This window comes from Antedon bifida, chromosome 5 (assembly GCF_963402885.1).
Source record: "Antedon bifida chromosome 5, ecAntBifi1.1, whole genome shotgun sequence".
In the NCBI taxonomy this organism is placed as follows: Eukaryota; Metazoa; Echinodermata; class Crinoidea; order Comatulida; family Antedonidae; genus Antedon; species Antedon bifida.
The window spans coordinates 12730512-12753634 of record NC_136230.1 but is presented as its reverse complement, the minus strand read 5'-3'; the positions used below and the strand labels follow the sequence as shown (position 1 = coordinate 12753634).

Below are 23123 nucleotides of genomic sequence, written 5' to 3'. Positions count from 1 at the left end.
GTACCGATGTAAAAAGTTTACTAAATATTTTAAGTAATGAGATTGCCCGATAATTGTTCATTGTCCATCTATCAAATAAAAAAACAACTGTTGTAAAGCTTAAAATATCAGTATAATTATGTCTCTCAAGTAGGTCTCAAAAGGTAAGCCCCATCCCATGACATCGAATAATACAATGACAATTATTGAACAGTTGGTTGCTCCTTTAAGGTTTAGGCATTTATTAATTTTGAACACATTATTTAACTTCTCATTAAGTGAAAACCTAAAAAGAGCGTCCTTTTCTCGTGGTAGCTAGACCTAGATTAGCTAGAACCACCTTAAATAATTATATATGGTATAAATAAAGTAGGGTTATGCTAACCGTAAATTAGTTGGATACAGCTCTGCAGTATAGAAGAAATACAATACAAAATGCCATCTAGCTGGTGTGGAACTTTAATATTTTCAGCACGTTTCATATTAGAGTAGTAATCCATTGGCATAAATCGAGACTATGCCTCCTATACGACCAGGTCTTGGTTTGAAAATTAAAGAATAGTTTGGAATTGATACAATTTCAGACAGTAAATATGGTGTGTACCACGTTGTTGTAACTGATATAACATCATACTTCTGTGTCAGTAGAATAAAAATTCATCGAATGTATTAATAATGATCTAGCGTTGCACAGAAAGAACGTTGGCAAACTAACATTATGAGTGTTAATCTTCATAAAGTGAACCATGCTGATAAGCTCAGTGGGCTACCACAGATTGTATGTTGTCAAAAACTGTTGTCGAATATTGAATGCATAATCTAGGCATAGTCATTTTTTCAAATAAGTGAATTTAAGTTATTGTTGTATCAAGGCAGGAAAATTTACTAAAATAAATATCCGTACTTAAAGGGTCGCTATAAAAAAATAGTTCAATATAGAAAATAAGGAAAACTAGGTACTTGTTTATGCATATACTTTGTGTGCTAAAATTATAATATAATCCGCTAGAAAAGGGGAAAACCTATCAGAGAAAAATCTCCAAATACATTATAAATCTGGTCGACATAGGATAAGGTATTAAGGAAATGTCTACTTTCGTAACAACATTAACGTAAGCGTGCGTCGTGAATTTTAAATCTTGTTTTCCACTAGCGACGCAACGTAACGAAACCTACGCAACGTAAGCAAATGCCCTTCCAATAATTGTGTTTGCCCCGCCTTCGTGAAATCACTGGCCTGTTTGTTGCGTGTCAACGTTAGCTTGCCGTAGACTTTGACCTGGTTCACCCCGCGTACTTTTGAGTACGCGCTGTACTATGTTTTCACCAGTGTTCTTTTGCCTTGCGTTGTTGCGTGAAATCAAACTGATTTGATTTCCTGTGTTGATGTTTGCAGCACTGTTGCGTCGTCGGTTCCCACTTGTGATTACGCAATACGGCACTTTTCGTCGATTCGTCGCTGTGTTACGTTGCGTCGCGTTCTAGTGGGAACCACGCTTAACTTTCTATTCGGGGCTGCTACAGCAATTTTCGTGCAGCACGATGCGATCTTGACAAACATTGTTGACGTTATTTATTTTTCAACTTTGCCTAAAAGCAAGGAATATATATCACAAGAATGAGTATTCCGCGATTTTTGCATGAGAAATTTGTAACAGAGAGCTCCAGAGAGTAATGCCCGCCCTCATAAGGGCGGATGTATACATACTAAATAAGACTTGATTTAATAGATATTATACATGTCACATTAAATAGAATTATGATAATATATTTTGCAATTGTAAACCATTTTATAATACATATTTATTAACAAACTAGTGTACATTCACTTTTACAGACAATTATTTACTAACATGCTAAGTTAGTTCACAAAAAAAGCCTAACACAGCAACACCAAAAATCAACGAATCGTTACTCAGCACGGCCTATTCTTTACCATTGCCGTGTACTACTCTACGCCCGGTAAATTAAGTATTGTTTTTATGATATAAATTAGTATAAAATACATGTTATTAATAGGACAAAATGTTAAATGTCATTAACATTTATTTGTTTTACCAGAAACAAGTTAAATATAGGAATATTATTAAACTATCCTTCGTGAAAACGCGTAAACACCAACACGCCCGGTCACGCTATCGTAGCGCCCGGTTGATAAAGCAAACTGTTTATACGACAGTTTTTACTAAATAAATTGCATAAAAGGAACAATTAAATATCCAAATAGTATTTAACATGATGTTGGCATGTAGTTGATAACATTTTTTATCATGAAAATACTACCGGTGGTCCAGCCTTTGATTAGTGAAACCGTCACAAAAAGTTGTATACATCCCAGATACATCCACACTTATGGCGGCGCCCTACCACATGGACAATATTACTGTTACAGGGAAAATCGCGGATTACTCATTCTTGTGATATATATTCTTTGCTAAAAGACGTAAGAATCTTGGCTGCAAATGTGATGGCGCCCTCATGCTTACAGGTTTTATACATGATACCTTTTTATAAATATTTCATTGCATTATTATTACTGATATAAGTTAGGGTTTATTACAATAATAATATCGTTTCACCATTAGCATCAGTATGCATTTTCCACAAAAAATGACCCTAACCAACAGATATCAAATGCTTCAAAGTTTTTACATATTTAGATTATTAAAACCTTGCTTTTACCGTACTGTGAATTATCTATATAAAATGATTAGTCATACAATATATACGGCGCTTACTTCCTGTTGCTATTTCGAAGTGAGATAGACTATTTTCAGATTTACATATAGAAGACTTACATAGTATTATAACCATGCAATTGACAAAAATATGAAAATAAATTATTACATTTTAAAGGAAGCTGGTTACTACTGAAACTAAACATTTACATAACTGAAGTTTATTCATATAAAAAATGTTCCCATTCCCTACGAATACATAATTTAAGTTTATAGAATAATTCATGGAATCAACAATTAACGAGTGTCAACACTCAAAACTAGAAAACTCAGATTTCAAGATTTCAGTTTTCTAGTTTCATTCTGCTATAAGACCACTAAATGGATCGGTCCATTATTAATCCCATGGTTGAACAAACTATTGTAGGTCTATACCTTTTTAGATAAAGGCCGTTGCTAAAGATACGGTACCGTATTCTAACTTCCGTTTGCTAAAGGTACGACAAAATAACATTACGTCATTATCAGCGAATGGGTGCTGGCAGTATGTGACGTCATCGTATAAGGGCGTACTCCAGTCTGAAAAGTGATTCAAACATGAGGGGAACCAACAAGATGGCGGCCGTAAATGTGTTCAAAAACATTATTTAATATAAAAAATAATAATCTAATATAATACATTAAGACCACATAAAATACAACACATATTCTTGTCAAAGCATAGTGAAGTTTTTATAAAATTAAATATAATTATTGTTCATCGCAATAGAATGAATAATTTCCTGCATTTTTTTGTATACGAGGATCATATAGAATGCGTTCGTGTTTATTTATTCCACATTTATTTAGTCATCAATTACATCATAATTGCAATACAACTGATAACAAGGATCCTGCATAAAAAAAAGCTGTAGCTTCGTTTTTTTGTAGGACCCTTTTACATAAGAACAATATAAGTAAATAGAACTTAGATAATATTTATAATTTATACGCTTAACGCACTGCGTTGCGTATCGTTCTCATGCAGATATGCTCAATACAGGCGTAGTAGTGCGTACTGCGTAGGGCATATATGATTGGTCAACTACAGCCGCCATCTTGTTGGTTCCCTCTCCATGGAGAATCACTTTTTGAACTGCTATAACATTGTTCATTCCGATCTAGCCTTCGGCTATATAAAATCTTTGGTTTTATAAAAGTTATCACACTAAGAGTATACTATATTGGGTACAGGTTATATAATCTGATACATGATTACTTGGGGTTATATAGAATTGAATGTCTCTAAATATGAATTGAAATTATGCAAAATGACTTGTGCATCCATATAAAAAGGTTCATTATACCGTGGAAAGGTTTTTGTGCTATTACTATTATTGTGCTAAATTTAAGCATACTTTGTTATTATAAATACTAATATGAAAATAGACAAAGGAGTGTAGGCACTGTAAACAGCTACGAATTGGTTGAATTGAGAGTTTATCGGGAAAATTTGTTCAGTTCTTAGAGATTTTTCAAGTCCAGTAGCAATAGTTGGTAAGTTTGCAATATATAATAATTATAAGTATAAACCACCCTAGTTGGGTACAACAGACACATAGACAGACAATTAAAATGGTCTAGCTGTAAATGAAAACAAATAAGTACTATCTATTTATTTTACTGAAAGTTGCCAACTGAAACGAGTGTTAACACTCAGGACTATAGAAACTAGTTTCTGCTATAAAACCACTAAATTATTATTATAAATCAGAGGGTTGAAAAAAGTTGTATACCTTTTTATAAATATTTCATTGCATTATTATTACTGATATAAGTTAGAGTTTATTACAATAATAATATCGTTCGACCATTAGCATCAGTATGCATTTTCCACAAAAAATGACCCAAACCAACTGAAATGCTTCAAAGTTTGGTTTAAGATACATTGCATTTTAAATGTTGACATTTGGACTATTAAAACCTTGCTTTTACCGTACTGTGAATTATTTATATAAAATGATTAGTCATACAATATACGGCGCTTACTTCCTGTTTTAGAAGCAAATGTTGCTATTTCGATTCTAATCATTATTAGCGGCCCGCTATAAATCCCAACATGCATTGTGCGCGGATTGATTCTTTAGTTTTTCTTCTGTGATTCACCTACTTTCGATCGATCGTGAAGGCCAAAATAAATACAGTAGAAGAGTTTATTTCAGCGAAAATACAGGTTTTCCCCAAATTTGTATTACAGATTCTGGAAAACATAAATACAATTAATGCAGAAACTATACAACATCAGGCTAGGCATAGCTAGCGTCCGATGTTCGTACATTACTGTTGTTTACCAGCTATGCATACAGAACTAATTAATGAATGAATTTATGCTAATAAACTCGACTGGTGGCCGGCCAGGAATAGTGCTGTAGAAGGTGCACGTTCCTCTGGCGTATTCGTCCCTCACGTTGCTTTATTGAAAACACAAACAATGTATTACAATGGAATAACACTTATAATAATAAAAAGCAAGATTCGATAGTACAGTATGTAAATGAGATATAAATATTCGGCAATACCGTACGTTAATTATTAATGCAATACTGTATAAAGATTTGATAGTATGTAAATGAGATATAATGATTCGGCAATACCGTACGTAAATTATTATTGCAATACTGTATAAAGATTCGATAGTATGTACATGAGAAAGATTCGGCAATACCGTACGTAAATTATTAATGCAATACTGTATACAGATTCGATAGTATGTAAATGAGATATAAAGATTCGACAGTACCGTACGTAAATTACTATTGCAATAGTGTATAAAGATTCGATAGTACATGTGTAAATGAGATATTTTTTGGCTTTTTTTGTTTTTTTTTGTTAATATATTTACCTTTAGCAATAGTAAAAATGCATTAATATGATTTATACTGCAATTGATATGTACCGCTTTTCGTTTTATTGTTATTTTCATTTCTGTATCTTATTTTATATGTTCTGCTTTTGAATGTTTTGTTTTGGCGTCCCTGACACAAGCTTTCGCTTTTTTGGTGACGCCACCTTTTTGGAAATAAATGTTGATTTTGATTGATTGATATAGATATTCGGCAATACCGTACGTTAATTATTAATGCAATACTGTATAAAGATTCGATAGTATGTAAATGAGATATAAAGATTCGACAGTACTTTATGTAAATTATTAATGCATTACTGTGTAAAGATTTGATAGTATGTAAAGGAGATATAAATATTCGGCAATACCGTACGTAAATTAATTATTAATGCAATACTGTAAACGATTCGATAGTATGTAAATGAGATATACAGATTCGACTACCGTACGTACATTATTAATGCAATACTGTATAAAGATTCGATAGTATGTAAACGAGATATAAAGATTAAGCAATACCGTACGTAAATTATTATTGGTTTGATCATACTCCTTTAGCTGTAACTCAACTCGCCATAGACAACGACAATCAAAGATTAAAGCGTATATGGCGTTCCATACAAATGACGATATTAAACTGGCGGCCGCTTTGGTTGACGGCCGCTTCGACCATACTCCGCTAGGCTAGGCCAAAAGTCCATCCACGAGAGGATTTTGTCAGACGGTAAATCTGGTCTGTACTACGTTGTTGTAACTGATATAACATCATACTTCTGTGTCAGTAGAATACAATTCATGGAATGCATTATCAATGATCTAGCGTTGCACAGAAAGAACGTTGGCAAACTAACATTATGAGTGTTATTCTTCATAAAGTGAACGATGATAAGCTCTGTTTTCGACAACAGCAGGGCCATAGCCAGGATCTGTCAAGGGGGGGTTCGGACACTAAGTATTTGGGTCACTGCCCCGCGCCACCCCAACCCGGTGGGGTCTGAGGCGAATTTTGTTAAATGACACCCCTTGATGGCCGGAAATGGTACTCTCGCACATAACATTCATGATAAATGGCACCTCTAATTGGCCGGAAAAAACACTCTCATGCAGCATGCTACTATTGAACAAAACGCGTACTTTTTTTCTCCTCCTCACACACGTGGACTATTTAAAGGACGATAACATTTGTTGCCGTATCTTAAATGCGCGTGCGTGCCCTGTGTGCGGAACCACCGCCGATTGTTTGATCATTCACTCGGTATTTTGTTTTGCGTCCAAGTTACAAGCCCCCCCCCCCCCCCCCCCAAAAAAAAGGCACAATTTGGGTGAGAAGGCAAATTCAATGCTTATTATAGCCAGGGGTGTTTTCTTTGTGACCCGGACAACACCCTTAATTTCATACTAAATGTTGTTTCTGCCACTAAATTAAAATTGAGTTCCATTTCATCGTATACAATATCCATCCGGACCCGGAACTTGATAGGCTTAGTCATAAAGTAGTTACAGAGTTGCAGGGCATTTTATCATTGTTGAAGGTTTTGATATTAGCCTAATTGTTAAAACGACCTTCACAACCAAAATATTTCTTTGTAATAAAATTTATTTTAAAAGGAACGCTATAAAAATAATCCTCTGCTTCATCAGAGCATGAATACCTAATAACCAGACAAGAACGTATCTTTATTACGTTTTACTATCAATCCATTTTCATATCACGCAATCCATTTTTCAACAATATAGTAGTATAACAATAACATTTTGATTGAATAGTGAGGGATTAGTTACAGTTTGACTTTGAATAAACCATTGGTAATTTACTGAAAATCCAAAATGAACTTGTGTTATAATACAAACAATATTATTCAATCAAAGAAACGCTCTACTACACATGAGAAATAGGTGTCGGTCGATAAACTTCTGACGACGACTAAAACAACGACAATCAGCTAAATGTTAGTGATTTTATTTCATCTCTGGCTTGTTTTATTTTTTTCATGACACATTACCGGACTTCCCCCTCCTCTCGCAATGAACTACAGTACAGATCTTCCCTATCTAGGCTCGTGTATGTAGCGTACTATGCTATTAACAAATTACCCACACAAAGCAGTGTTACTAGAGCCACCACAGATTACCTCTAATGGATCAATCATTCACACATGAATTCAAAAATTCATCGACAAACGAAATATAGCCTATATTCATTCCTTTTAAATATTAGGCATATTGCCAAGGCTAATAATCCATTTGTCCATAATTATTGCGTTTTGCCGGGGGTTTTCATAATCTAAGGCCAATTTTTAGGCCAAATCATAAATGTGCGTATAGTTTTTGTATTTCCGATGCGTGTAGTACCCTATTTATCTTCATTTCCGTACGTTCGTAAATATTAGGCCGAATTTCCGTAGTAATTTATAGACGTTTCGAAATTTGAACCGTGTTATACCGGTAGCAGAGCAAAGTTTGCTTCTTTCATGTCCTATCATTATTGTCTTTGTTTTATTTGAAGTGTGGTTTAAAACAACACTTTTGTAAAGTTTATAGTGGATAAATAAAAATGAATTTTTGGAAATTGTACTTTATTTAGCATTTTTAAATGAATTAAAATTCCAAATTATACAATTTAACCTTTTGCTCAATATATTTATAGCAACAGCTTCATATTTTTTGTATAACTTTTAAAAATTATTAATTATTAAAACGATAAAAAATTTATCATGAATTTTATGTGCGAGAGTACCATTTGCGGCCATCTAGGGGTGTCATTTAACAATTTGCTTGCTCAAATACTCAGTGTCTACAGCCCTGAAGTCTTTTCGCTGTAAAGGGGGCGAACCATAAAAACCCCCCCTGGCTACGGGCCTGAACAGATTGTTTTTTGTCGTCCAATTGCTGTATCAAAAACTGTTGTCGAATATTGAATGCATAATCTAGGAATAGTCATTTTTTCAAATACGTGAATTTAAGTTATTGTTTTAGCAAGACAGGACAATTCACTAACATAAATATCCGCTATAACAAAAATAGTTAAATAAAGAAAAACTAGAATTTAATTCTTTAATATTTTTTAAACATGCACGTACGTTAACATACAATCGGAAAATGTTGATGTATGCCATCCTATTATACGCTCATAGTGCTTAGTTGTGCCTATTATATGTCATATAACATTATGTACAGTACACTGTATATCTATATACAGTGTAGCATTGGTGAAATTACGGACACACATCATGTTCTAAGTTTTTGGCACTGATGACATTATCAAAATAAACTTGTGGATACCAATATCGAAAGATAATGAATTGAGCAATAAAATATAACAATTGGAAGAAAATTTGGCACGTAGAAGCGCGGTGCGCGCTTTTTGAAATTTGTATAACTTTGACGAAAGAGATGAAAAAAATACTTTTTAGCTTCAACTGGCCATATGATAACTTCATAACATTCGATAGGCTTAATTTTTATATGCATTCATATCTACATTTCACCAGCTCTCATAATAAGTTATAAACATCAAGGTCAACTTTAATTCAGAAGAGCTGTAAGGTATTCAACTATAAGTTGTAGGTGAAATTACGTAACCACCGTTATTCAAATTTTAAGACGTGATGACGTCATCAAAATGAAAATATTGGCAACTCATGAGTAACATAATTGGTTGAGGTAGAATATATTAAAAATTTAAAAAAATCGAGCACAGATAAGCGAGTTGCGCTCTGTTGAATATGGTGGTCTATGAAAAAATGGGAAAAAACCCTATTTTAAAAATTCATATGGCCAAATGATGACGTCATACCATTTTGTACGTCTAATGTGTATATACATTTATATCTACAACTCATTACCTTCCATAATAAGTTTTAAAAAAATGGGGGTCATCTTCCATTCTGAAGAGTTATATTCATTTTAAAAAGGCCTTATTTTTTACTATTTTTAGCACTTTTGTACAATTAATGTGCGCATTTTGTCATTTTTAACGTGCTCGTATAGCACTATTTTAAGTCGAAATGGTCTTAAATTTGGTGAATGTACCAAGGAAGATGAGTAGAATGCAATTTGTAAAATTTTTATTGTTTACGCTTTCTATGTACGCACGCGCAAAAACGTGTTTTTGCGTAGTAATTCTTTAAAACACGCAAATGGCCTAAACTTTTAAAATGTTTAACGCGCGATTTTTTTTTTATTTGCTAATATTTTTACGCTTGACCTGAAGTTTACGTGTAGTGAATTTCATTATTATGTGATAATTAATTATGGAGATATGTTTCATAATGTGATTTCACAAAATGGCGTATAAATGACGTCACGGATGAGTGATCACGCTGAAAAGCTTATTATGGCTAAGTTAAAGTATTTGAAAGACATTGTGAAATTTTGGTAATCATTGACATTTAACTTTTTGAGATATTTGTTACACAAAAAGTGTACAGAAAGAATAAAAAGAAAAAAATATAATAAAGATTTTATACAATAACAATAGGTGATCATGTTATTCTAAATGATCACCTAATAAGGACAACTAGATACTTGTTTATGTATATACGTTGTGTGCTAAAATTATAATATAATCCGCTCGAAAAAGGGAAAAACCTATCAGAGACAATTCTCCAAATCTGGTCGACGTAGGATATTAAGGTATTAAGGAAATATCTACTTTCGTAACAACACTAACGTAAGCGTGCGTCGTGAATTTTAACGTTCTATTCGGGGCTACAGTAGTTTTCGTGCAGCACGATCTTGACAAACATCGTTGACGTTATTTATTTTTCAACTTTGCATAATAGACATAAGAATCTTGACTGCAAATGAGATAGCGCCCTCTGTTTACATGTTTTATATATTTAGTCAGTAAATGCGGAATAAAAATGTGTGACTGTTAGATTATTTATAACGTTAACATGTTGTTCTATAGTATTATTATTCGTGTTTTCTTGAAATAGCGTCAATTAATGACATATATTTTAAATGCGTTCTCTTTTCTTTCCAACAGTTTCTTTCCAATCTAAACTTAACCATAATATATCCTACTGTCTTAATACTTGAATTCAACAAAGATTTACACAATCGTGATGTTTTGTTACCTATTTTCCTATATCCTCTTTTCATATTATACATATACAATTCATTTACCTATTGAGTACGTTAGGTTTTATCAAAGTTATCACACTAAGAGTATACTATACTTGGTATATAATATGATACACTACTACTTCTGCGGTTATATAGAATTGAATGACTCTAAATGTGAATTGAAATTCTGCACAATGACTTGTGCATCTATATAAAAAGGTTCCTTATACCGTGGAAAGGTTTTTGTGCCATTATTGTGCTAAATTTAAGCATACATATTGTTATTATAAATACTAAAATGAAAATAGACAAAGGAGTGCAGGTACTGTAAACAGCTACGAATTGGTTGAATTGAGAGTTTATCGGGAAAGTTTGTTCAGTTCTTAGAGATTTTTCAAGTCCAGTAGCAATAGTTGGTAAGTTGGCAATATATAATAATTATAAGTATAACACAACCCTAGTTGGTACAACAGACACATAGACAGACAATTAAAATGGTCTAGCTGTAAATGAAAACATATAAGTACTATCTATTTATTTTACTGAAAGTTGCCAACTGCTATAAGACCACTAAATGGATTGATCCATTATTAATCAGAGGGTTGAAAAAAGTTGTATACCTTTTTATAAATATTTCATTGCATTATTATTACTGATATAAGTTAGAGTTTATTACAATAATAATATCGTTCCACCATTAGCATCAGTATGCATTTTCCACAAAAAATGACCCTAACCAACTGAAATGCTTCAAAGTTTGGTTTAAGATACATTGCATTTTAAATGTTGACATTTGGACTATTAAAACCTTGCTTTTACCGTACTGTGAATTATTTATATAAAATGATTAGTCATACAATATACGGCGCTTACTTCCTGTTTTAGAAGCAAATGTTGCTATTTCGATTCTAATCATTATTAGCGGCCCGCTATAAATCCCAACATGCATTGCGCGTGGATTGATTCTTTAGTTTTTCTTCTGTGATTCACCTACTTTCGATCGATCGTGAAGGCCAACATAAATACAGTAGAAGAGTTTATTTCAGCGAAAATACAGGTTTTCCCCAAATTTGTATTACAGATTCTGGAAAACATAAATACAATTAATGCAGAAACTATACAACGTCAGGCTAGGCATAGCTAGCGTCCGATGTTCGTACATTACTGTTGTTTACCAGCTATGCATACAAAACTAATTAATGAATGAATTTATGCTAATAAACTCGACTGGTGGCCGGCCAGGAATAGTGCTGTAGAAGGTGCACGTTCCTCTGGCGTATTCGTCCCTCACGTTGCTTTATTGAAAACACAAACAATGTATTACAATGGAATAACACTTATAATAATAAAAAGCAAGATTCGATAGTACAGTATGTAAATGAGATATAAATATTCGGCAATACCGTACGTTAATTATTAATGCAATACTGTATAAAGATTCGATAGTATGTAAATGAGATATAATGATTCGGCAATACCGTACGCAAATTATTATTGCAATACTGTATAAAGATTCGATAGTATGTACATGAGAAAGATTCGGCAATACCGTACGTAAATTATTAATGCAATACTGTATACAGATTCGATAGTATGTAAATGAGATATAAAGATTCGACAGTACCGTACGTAAATTACTATTGCAATAGTGTATAAAGATTCGATAGTACAGTATGTAAATGAGATATAGATATTTGGCAATACCGTACGTTAATTATTAATGCAATACTGTATAAAGATTCGATAGTATGTAAATGAGATATAAAGATTCGATAGTACTTTATGTAAATTACTATTGCAATACTGTGTAAAGATTCGATAGTATGTAAAGGAGATATAAATATTCGGCAATACCGTACGTAAATTAATTATTAATGCAATACTGTAAACGATTCGATAGTATGTAAATGAGATATACAGATTCGACTACCGTACGTAAATTATTAATGCAATACTGTATAAAGATTCGATAGTATGTAAACGAGATATAAAGATTCGGCAATACCGTACGTAAATTATTATTGGTTTGATCATACTCCTTTAGCTGTAACTCAACTCGGCATAGACAACGACAATCAAAGATTAAAGCGTATATGGCATTCCATACAAATGACGATATTAAACTGGCGCCCGCTTTGGTTGGCGGCCGCTTCGACCATACTCCGCTAGGCTAGACCAAAAGTCCATCCACGAGAGGATTGTGTCAGACGGTAAATCTGGTCTGTACTACGTTGTTGTAACTGATATAACATCATACTTCTGTGTCAGTAGAATACAATTCATGGAATGCATTATCAATGATCTAGCGTTGCACAGAAAGAACGTTGGCAAACTAACATTATGAGTGTCATTCTTCATAAAGTGAACAATGATAAGCTCTGTTGTCGACAACAGCAGGGCCGTAGCCAGGATCTGTCAAGGGGGGGTTCGGACACTAAGTATTTGGGTCACTGCCCCGCGCCACCCCAACCCGTTGGGGTCTGAGGCGAATTTTGTTAAATGACACCCCTTGATGGCCGGAAATGGTACTCTCGCACATAACATTCATGATAAATGGCACCTCTAATTGGCCGGAAAAAACACTCTCATGCAGCATGCTACCATTGAACAAAACGCGTACTTTTTTCCTCCTCCTCACACACGTGGACTATTTAAAGGACGATAACATTTGTTGCCGTATCTTAGATGCGCGTGCCCTGTGTGCGGAACCACCGCCGATTGTTTGATCATTCACTCGGTATTTTGTTTTGCGTTCAAGTTACAAGCCCCCCCCCCCCCCCAACAAAAAGGCACAATTTGGGTGAGAAGGCAAATTCAATGCTTATTATAGCCAGGGGTGTTTTTTTTGTGACCCGGACAACACCCTTAATTTCATACTAAATGTTGTTTCTGCCACTAAATTAAAATTGAGTTCCATTTCATCGTATACAATATCCATCCGGACCCGGAACTTGATAGGCTTAGTCATAAAGTAGTTACAGAGTTGCAGGGCATTTTATCATTGTTGAAGGTTTTGATATTAGCCTAATTGTTAAAACGACCTTCACAACCAAAATATTTCTTTGTAATACAATTTATTTTAAAAGGAACGCTATAAAAATAATCCTCTGCTTCATCAGAGCATGAATACCTAATAACCAGACAAGAACGTATCTTTATTACGTTTTACTATCAATCCATTTTCATATCACGCAATCCATTTTTCAACAATATAGTAGTATAACAATAACATTTTGATTGAATAGTGAGGGATTAGTTACAGTTTGACTTTGAATAAACCATTGGTAATTTACTGAAAATCCAAAATGAACTTGTGTTATAATACAAACAATATTATTCAATCAAAGAAACGCTCTACTACACATGAGAAATAGATGTCGGTCGATAAACTTCTGACGACGACTAAAACAACGACAATCAGCTAAATGTTAGTGATTTTATTTCATCTCTGGCTTGTTACATTTTTCATGACACATTACCGGACTTCCCCCTCCTCTCGCAAAGAACTACAGTACAGATCTTCCCTATCTAGGCTCGTGTATGTAGCGTACTATGCTATTAACAAATTACCCACGCATAGCAGTGTTACTAGAGCCACCACAGATTACCTCTAATGGATCAATCATTCACACATGAATTCAAAAATTCATCGACAAACGAAATATAGCCTATATTCATTCCTTTTAAATATTAGGCATATTGCCAAGGCTAATAATCGATTTGTCCATAATTATTGCGTTTTGCCGGGGGTTTTCATAATCTAAGGCCAATTTTTAGGCCAAATCATAATTGTGCGTATAGTTTTTGTATTTCCGATGCGTGTAGTACCCTATTTATCTTCATTTCCGTACGTTCGTAAATATTAGGCCGAATTTCCGTAGTAATTTATAGACGTTCCGAAATTTGAACCGTGTTATACCGGTAGCAGAGCAAAGTTTGCTTCTTTCATGTCCTATCATTATTGTCTTTGTTTTATTTGAAGTGTGGTTTAAAACAACACTTTTGTAAAGTTTATAGTGGATAAATAAAAATGAATTTTTGGAAATTGTGGTTTTAACATCTGACTTTATTTAGCATTTTTAAATGAATTAAAATTCCAAATTATAGGCCTACAATTTAACCTTTAGCTCAATATATTTATAGCAACAGCTTCATATTTTTTGTATAACTTTTTAAAATTATTAATTGATAATTAATTTACATTAATTGAGTACAGTTATTAGAATGTATTACCGTACCAAAAGTACCTTCATCGGGGACTTCCATGTGACGTTCGCATTGAACGATAAAAAAATTATCATGAATTTTATGTGCGAGAGTACCATTTGCGGCCATCTAGGGGTGTCATTTAACAATTTGCAGTGTCTACAGCCCTGGAGTCTTTGGGCAACCCTCTTAAAATAGTCTTGCGACTGCCCCTGATAGCTCTATCTATATTTATTTACAGCAATTTGTTGAGGAAACTAAATATATCAATGTAAATAGGTGGTATTGATACAGTTGGGGTTCGCTGTAAAGGGGGGTTCGCCCGAACCATAAAAACCCCCCTGGCTACGGGCCTGAACAGATTGTTTTTTGTCGTCAAATTGCTGTATCAAAAACTGTTGTCGAATATTGAATGCATAATCTAGGAATAGTCATTTTTTTCAAATACGTGAAATTAAGTTATTGTTTTAGCAGCAAGACAGGACAATTCACTAACATAAATATCCGTACTTAAAGGGACGCTATAAAAAAAATAGTTAAATAAAGAAAAACTAGAATTTAATTCGTCACTTTGACGAATTATAGGTGATCATTTTTATAAATATTTTTTAAACATGCACGTACGTTAACATACAATCGGAAAATGTTGATGTATGCCATCCTATTATACGCTTATAGTAACTTAGTTGTGCCTATTATATGTCATATCACATTATGTACAGTATACTGTATATCTATATACAGTGTAGCATTGGTGAAATTACGGACACACATCATGTTCTAAGTTTTTGGCACTGATGACATTATCAAAATAAACATGTGGATACCAATATCGAAAGATAATGAATTGAGCAATAAAATATAACAATTGGAAGAAAATTTGGCACGTAGAAGCGCGGTGCGCGCTTTTTGAAATGTGTATAACTTTGACGAAAGAGATGAAAAAACTACTTTTTAGCTTCAACTGGCCATATGATAACTTCATACATTCGATAGGCTTAATTTTTATATGCATTCATATCTACATTTCACCAGCTCTCATAATAAGTTATAAACATCAAGGTCAACTTTAATTCAGAAGAGCTGTAAGGTATTCAACTATAAGTTGTAGGTGAAATTACGTAACCACCGTTATTCAAATTTTAAGACGTGATGACGTCATCAAAATGTAAATATTGGCAACTCATGAGTAACATAATTGGTTGAGGTAGAATATATTAAAAATTTAAAAAAATCGAGCACAGATAAGCGAGTTGCGCGCTCTGTTGAATATGGTGGTCTATGACAAAATGGGAAAAAACCCTATTTTAAAATTCATGTGGCCAAATGATGACGTCATACCATTTTGTACGTCTAATGTGTATATACATTTATATCTACAACTCATTACCTTCCATAATAAGTTAAAAAAAATGGGGGTCATCTTCCATTCTGAAGAGTTATATTCATTTTAAAAAGGCCTTATTTTTTACTATTTTTAGCACTTTTGTACAATTAATGTGCGCATTTTGTCATTTTTAACGTGCTCGTATAGCACTATTTTAAGTCGAAATGGACTCAAATTTAGTGAATGTACCAAGGAAGATGAGTAGAATGCAATTTGTAAAATTTTTATTGTTTACGCTTTCTATGTACGCACGCGCAAAAACGTGTTTTTGCGTAGTAATTCTTTAAAACACGCAAATGGCCTAATTCATGCTCTAAATTGATCAAAATGTAATTTTGAACTTTGTAAACATTTTTAACGCGCGATTTTACGCGCATGACCCTACGTGCGCGTGAGTTTTTATTTGCTAATATTTTTACTCTTGACCTGAAGTTTACGTGTAGTGAATTTCATTATTATGTGATAATTAATTATGGAGATATGTTTCATAATGTGATTTCACAAAATGGCGTATAAATGACGTCACGGATGAGTGATCACGCTGAAAAGCTTATTATGGCTAAGTTAAAGTATTTGAAAGACATTGTGAAATTTTGGTAATCATTGACATTTAACTTTTTGAGATATTTGTTACACAAAAAGTGTACAGAAAGAATAAAATGAAAAAAAATAATAAAGATTTTATACAATAACAATAGGTGATCATTTTATTCTAAATGATCACCTAATAAGGACAACTAGATACTTGTTTATGTATATACGTTGTGTGCTAAAATTATAATATAATCCGCTCGAAAAAGGGAAAAACCTATCAGAGACAATTCTCTAAATCTGTTCGACGTAGGATATTAAGGTATTAAGGAAATGTCTACTTTCGTAACAACACTAACGTAAGCGTGCGTCGTGAATTTTAACGTTCTATTCGGGGCTACAGTAGTTTTCGTGCAGCACGATCTTGACAAACATCGTTGACGTTATTTATTTTTCAACTTTGCATAATAGACATAAGAATCTTGACTGCAAATGAGATAGCGCCCTCTGTTTACATGTTTTATATATTTAGTCAGTAAATGCGGAATAAAAATGTGTGACTGTTAGATTATTTATAACGTTAACATGTTGTTCTATAGTATTATTATTCGTGTTTTCTTGAAAAAGCGTCAATTAATGACATATATTATATATTATACATGCGTTCTCTTTTCTTTCCAACAGTTTCTTTCCAATCTAAACTTAACCATAGTATATCCTACTGTCTTAATACTTGAATTCAACAAAGATTTACACAATCGTGATGTTTTGTTACCTATTTTTCTATATCCTCTTAGTTTTAATTTCATATTATACATATACAATTCATTTACATATTGAGTACGTTAGGTTTTATCAAGGTTATCACACTAAGAGTATACTATATACTTGGTACAAGTTATATAATATGATACACTACTACTTCTGCGGTTATATAGAATTGAATGACTCTAAATATGAATTGAAATTCTGCACAATGACTTGTTCATCTATATAAAAAGGTTCATTATACCGTGGAAAGGTTTTTGTGTCATTATTGTGGTAAATTCAAGCATACATATTGTTATTATAAATACTATTATGTAAATAGACAAAGGAGTGCAGGTACTGTAAACAGCTACGAATTGGTTGAAATGAGAGTATATCGGGAAAGTTTGTTCAGTTCTTAGAGATTTTTCAAGTCCAGTAGCAATAGTTGGTAAGTTTGCAATAATATATAATAATTATAAATAACAGACACATAGACAGACAATTAAAATGGTCTAGCTGTAAATGAAAACAGAAGTACTATCTATTTATTTTACTGAAAGTTGCCAAATGAAACGAGTGTTAACACTCAGGACTATAGAAACTAGTTTCTGCTATAAGACCGCTAAATGGATCGATACATTATTAATCAGAGGTTTGGCAAAAAATTGTATACCTTTTTATAAACATTTCATTGTATTATTATTACTGATATAATTTATGGTTTATTACAATAACAATATCGTTTCACCATTAGTATCACTATGCATTTTCCACAAAAAGTGACCCTAACCAACAGATATCAAATGCTTCAAAGTTTGAATTTTGAATGTTGACATATTTGGATTATTAAAACCTTGCTTTTACCGTACTGTGAATTATCTATACAAAATGATTAGTCATACAATATATACGGCGCTTACTTCCTGTTGCTATTTCGAAGTGAGATAGACTATTTTCGTTAATCAGATTTACAGAAGACTTACATAGTATTATAACCATGCAATTGACAAAAATATGAAAATAAATTATAACACTTTAAAGGAAACTGGTTACTACTGAAACTAAACATTTACATAACTGAAGTTTATTCATATAAAAAATGATCCCATTCCCAACGAATACATAATTTAAGTTTATAGAATAATTCATGGAATCAACAATTAACGAGTGTCAACACTCAAAACTAGAAAACTCAGATTTCAAGAATTAAGTTTTCTAGTTTGATTCTGCTATAAGACCACTAAATGGATCGGTCCATTATTAATCCCATGGTTGAACAAACTATTGTATACCTTTTTAGATAAAGGCCGTTGCTAAAGATACGGTACCGTATTCTAACTTCCGTTTGCTAAAGGTACGACAAAATAACATTACGTCATAATCAGCGAATGGGTGCTGGCAGTATGTGACGTAATCGTATAAGGGCGTACTCCAGACTGAAAAGTGATTCAAACAGGAGGGGAACCAACAAGATGGCGGCCGTAAATGTATTCAAAAACATAATTTAATATAAAAAATAATAATCTAATATAATACATTAAGACCACATAAAATACAACACATATTCTTGTCAAAGCATAGTGAAGTTTTTATAAAATTAAATATAATTATTGTTCATGGCAATAGAATGAATAATTTCTTGTTAATCTAGCATTTTTTGTATACGAGGATCATATAGGATGCGTTCGTGTTTATTTATTCCACATTTATTTAGTCATCAATTACATCATAATTGCAATACAACTGATAACAAGGATCCTGCATAAAAAAAAGCTGTAGCTTCGTTTTTTTGTAGGACCCTTTTACATAAGAACAATATAAGTAAATATAACTTAGATAATATTTATAATTTATACGCTTAACGCACTGCGTTGCGTATCGTTCTCATGCAGATAGGCTCAACACAGGCGTAGTAGTGCGTACAGCGTAGGGCATATCTGAATGTTGGTTCCCTCTCCATGGAGAATCACTTTTTGAACTGCTATAACATTGTTCATTCCGATCTAGCCTTCGGCTATATAAAATCTTTGGTTTTATAAAAGTTATCACACTAAGAGTATACTATATTGGGTAAAGGTTATATAATCTGATACATGACTACTTGGGGTTATATAGAATTGAATGTCTCTAAATATGAATTGAAATTCTGCACAATGACTTGTGCATCTATATAAAAAGGTTCATTATACCGTGGAAAGGTTTTTGTGCTATTACTATTATTGTGGTAAATTCAAGCATACATATTGTTATTATAAATACTAATATGAAAACAGACAAAGGAGTGTAGGTACTGTAAACAGCTACGAATTGGTTGAATTGAGAGTTTATCGGGAAAGTTTGTTTAGTTCTTAGATAGTTTTCAAGTCCAGTAGCAATAGTTGGTAAGTTTGCAATATATAATAATTATAAGTATAAACCACCCTACTTGGGTACAACAGACACATAGACAGACAATTAAAATGGTCTAGCTGTAAATGAAAACAAATAAGTACTATCTATTTATTTTACTGAAAGTTGCCAACTGAAACGAGTGTTAACACTCAGGACTATAGAAACTAGTTTCTGCTATAAGACCACTAAATTATTATTATAAATCATAGGGTTGAAAAAAGTTGTATACCTTTTTATAAATATTTCATTGCATTATTATTACTGATATAAGTTATGGTTTATTACAATAATAATATCGTTCCACCATTAGCATCAGTATGCATTTTCCACAAAAAGTGACCCTAACCAACAGATATCAAATGCTTCAAAGTTTGGTTAAAGAAAAGCAGTGCATTTTGAATGTTAAAACCTTGCTTTTACCGTACTGTTAACTATTTATACAAAACGAATAGTCATACAATTATACGGTGCTTATTTCCTGTTTTAGAAACAAATGTTGCTATTTCGAAGTGAAATAGAATATTTTCGTAAATCAGAATTGGAACAGTCGGAGACGTACATAGTATTATAAGAAGGCAATTGACAAAAATATGAAAATAAATTATAAAATTTTGAAGGAAGCTGGTTACTACTGAAACTAAACATTTACATAACTGAAGTTTATTCATATAAAAAATATTCCTATTCCCTACGTTTTTTAAATCTAATTTAAGGTCACAAACTACATTTGATGAAAAAATAAATACTATATGGTCCTATTGCGATAACTTTTTTCGTCTTTGAACAGTTAAACATGTGAAAAATAAGTCGATTCTAATAATATTAGCGGCCTGCTATAAATCCCAACATGCATTGCGCGCGGATTGATTCTTTAGTTTTTCTCCTGTGATTAACCCACCTACTTTCGATCGATCGTGAAGGCCAACATAAATGGAAGAATTCAGCGAAAATACCGGGTTTCCCCGAATTTGTATTACGGATTCTGTAAAAATACAGAAAGCTAATTACTGCAGCAACTATACAACGTCAGGCTACCTATAGCTAGCGTACGATGTTCGAACATTTACTGTTGTTTACCAGCTAAGCATACAAACCTAAGCCTAGCTAGGCAAGCCTAAAGTTCGTCCACGAGAGAACATTGTTTCTCTCCTTTTATCATAAATTACCATAAAACGAACATCTAAGACAAGGAATGACCTGTTTTAATGTTTTTAAAGTAATATATATATGCATTATTTTTACAAAACTTCAAACATTTTAGGGAATGGATCTTTAATGTATTAAGACAATAAAATAGTTGTTTGATGTGAGATCGATAATATCCCCAGTACTAATTCTAAGGGATTTCTTTTAAATATTAAATAAACAATGCATTTTAAACATAAGTATGCGAATTTGTCAACATAAAATGTTTAGATACGAAAGTGTATGACTACGATAGTTAAATTAGTAATTTGCAAGAGTCATTACAAAATATTTTCTATTGGTCAAGCATATTGCAATTGCCTTTCAATTATAATTCAATTATTATATAATAATAATTATTATTATAATTACAACAACAGTAGTAATGACAATAATAACTATAGTAATGATAACAACAATTTTAAATGTAAATATGTATATGTTTGTATGATGTAGTATGTTTAAGCGGATATTAGCCCTTGGTGGCATTTGCAGCAATAAAGAAATTTAATTGAATTGAAATGCTTCAAAATGTAAAATTTAATATTTAGGGAGTCAAAATCCAAAAACATAATATTTTACTTATGCCACCTATTTAGATTGAGGTAAGTACATTGTAAAAAGATATTGATGTGGTTTTTGAGAGTAATTCATCTTTTGAAGATCATATAAATGCGTCTGTTTCTAAGGCAAATAGAATTGTTGGAATCGTAAAGAGAATGTTTACAATTATTATATGTTTTTGATTATCTACAAATCAATACCTATTTTAGAGTACAACAGTTATGTTTAGGCGCCACATTATGTTGACTTAATAAAGAAAATTCATCTGTTAAAAGGTGTGCTTCAAAGGATTTAATTGAAATTAGTACCGTAATTTGATATACGTACCCTGATCGACTAAGGTTTTTAGGTCTCTCTATGCTGGAATACAGAAGGTTAAGGGCAGACATGATTTAAATTTATAGAATAATTCATGGAATCGACAATTAACGAGTGTCAACACTCAGAACTAGAAAGCTCAGATTTCAAGATTTGAGTTTTCTAGTTTCATTCTGCTATACGACCACTAAATGGACTTTTTAGATAAAGGCCTTGGCTAAAGATACAGTACCGTATCCTAACTTCCGTTTACTAAAGGTACGGTAAAATTATAATACAGTAATAATCAGCCAATGGGGTTCTGGCAGTATGTGACGTCATCGTATATATTTTCATATCGGTGATCAACCGCTTAACATTTACTTCATGATTCATTTATCGTCGCTATAGTAATAGTTTCGCCGTCGTGTGTAACATAACCTATCGGATGTAGGTTTAGCTAGGTCATTGAAAAGCCAAAACATGTTAATCGTAGGCCTACTACTATAAACATTTTATCGTTGGTAGATAAAAAGATGGATTTTCTATTTCGTCTTAAGAATCTATATCCATCACTCTGCTTTCAGTATAAAGCCCGGTAAGAAAATTGGAACGGCTGAGTTAATAGTACACTATATGAACCTGGACCATGTTTGGCTTAACAGCAATTCTTTAACGTACAATTTAATTTTGTTCGTATGAAAATACAATACTGTGTAAAATATGCCAAAAAAAAACCAAACATATTGATTACAACTACAAGTAAAACTCAACATATGTAATGTGTATTATGTGTACAATGGAAATGAGAATATTAAAGGTGGATACCCACAAAATAAAAAAAATTAATAAAGTATGGATGAGAAAAAACAAATTAGACGTCATACATCATACGCGGATTAGCTAATATAAGGCAATGTTCATTTTAGCAAAAACCACATGCAGCAGCCTTTTTAGAATATATTTAAAAACAAGGCCAACAGCCATTAAGTCGCGTGCTACAATGCATAGTGATACCGGACCGACAGACAGACAGACAGACAGACAGACAGACAGACAGACAGACAGACCGACATAGTGAACTATAGAGTAGTTAAAATGAATGAATTTATAATTTGTTTTTATTTATGCAATCGCACATTTTAAAACTAACATTGAACCTAATAATGAATATTGTATATTAGTTGAACGGAGAGAATAT

The 23123-nt window shown here is 32.6% G+C and overlaps 1 protein-coding gene across 1 annotated transcript in view; it reads left to right on the top strand.

The window, feature by feature from the left end:
* Positions 1-23123, top strand: part of LOC144842707 (ankyrin repeat and SOCS box protein 11-like) — a 372919-nt gene that overhangs the window by 330825 nt on the left and 18971 nt on the right. The gene's annotated exons all lie outside the window — the stretch shown is intronic.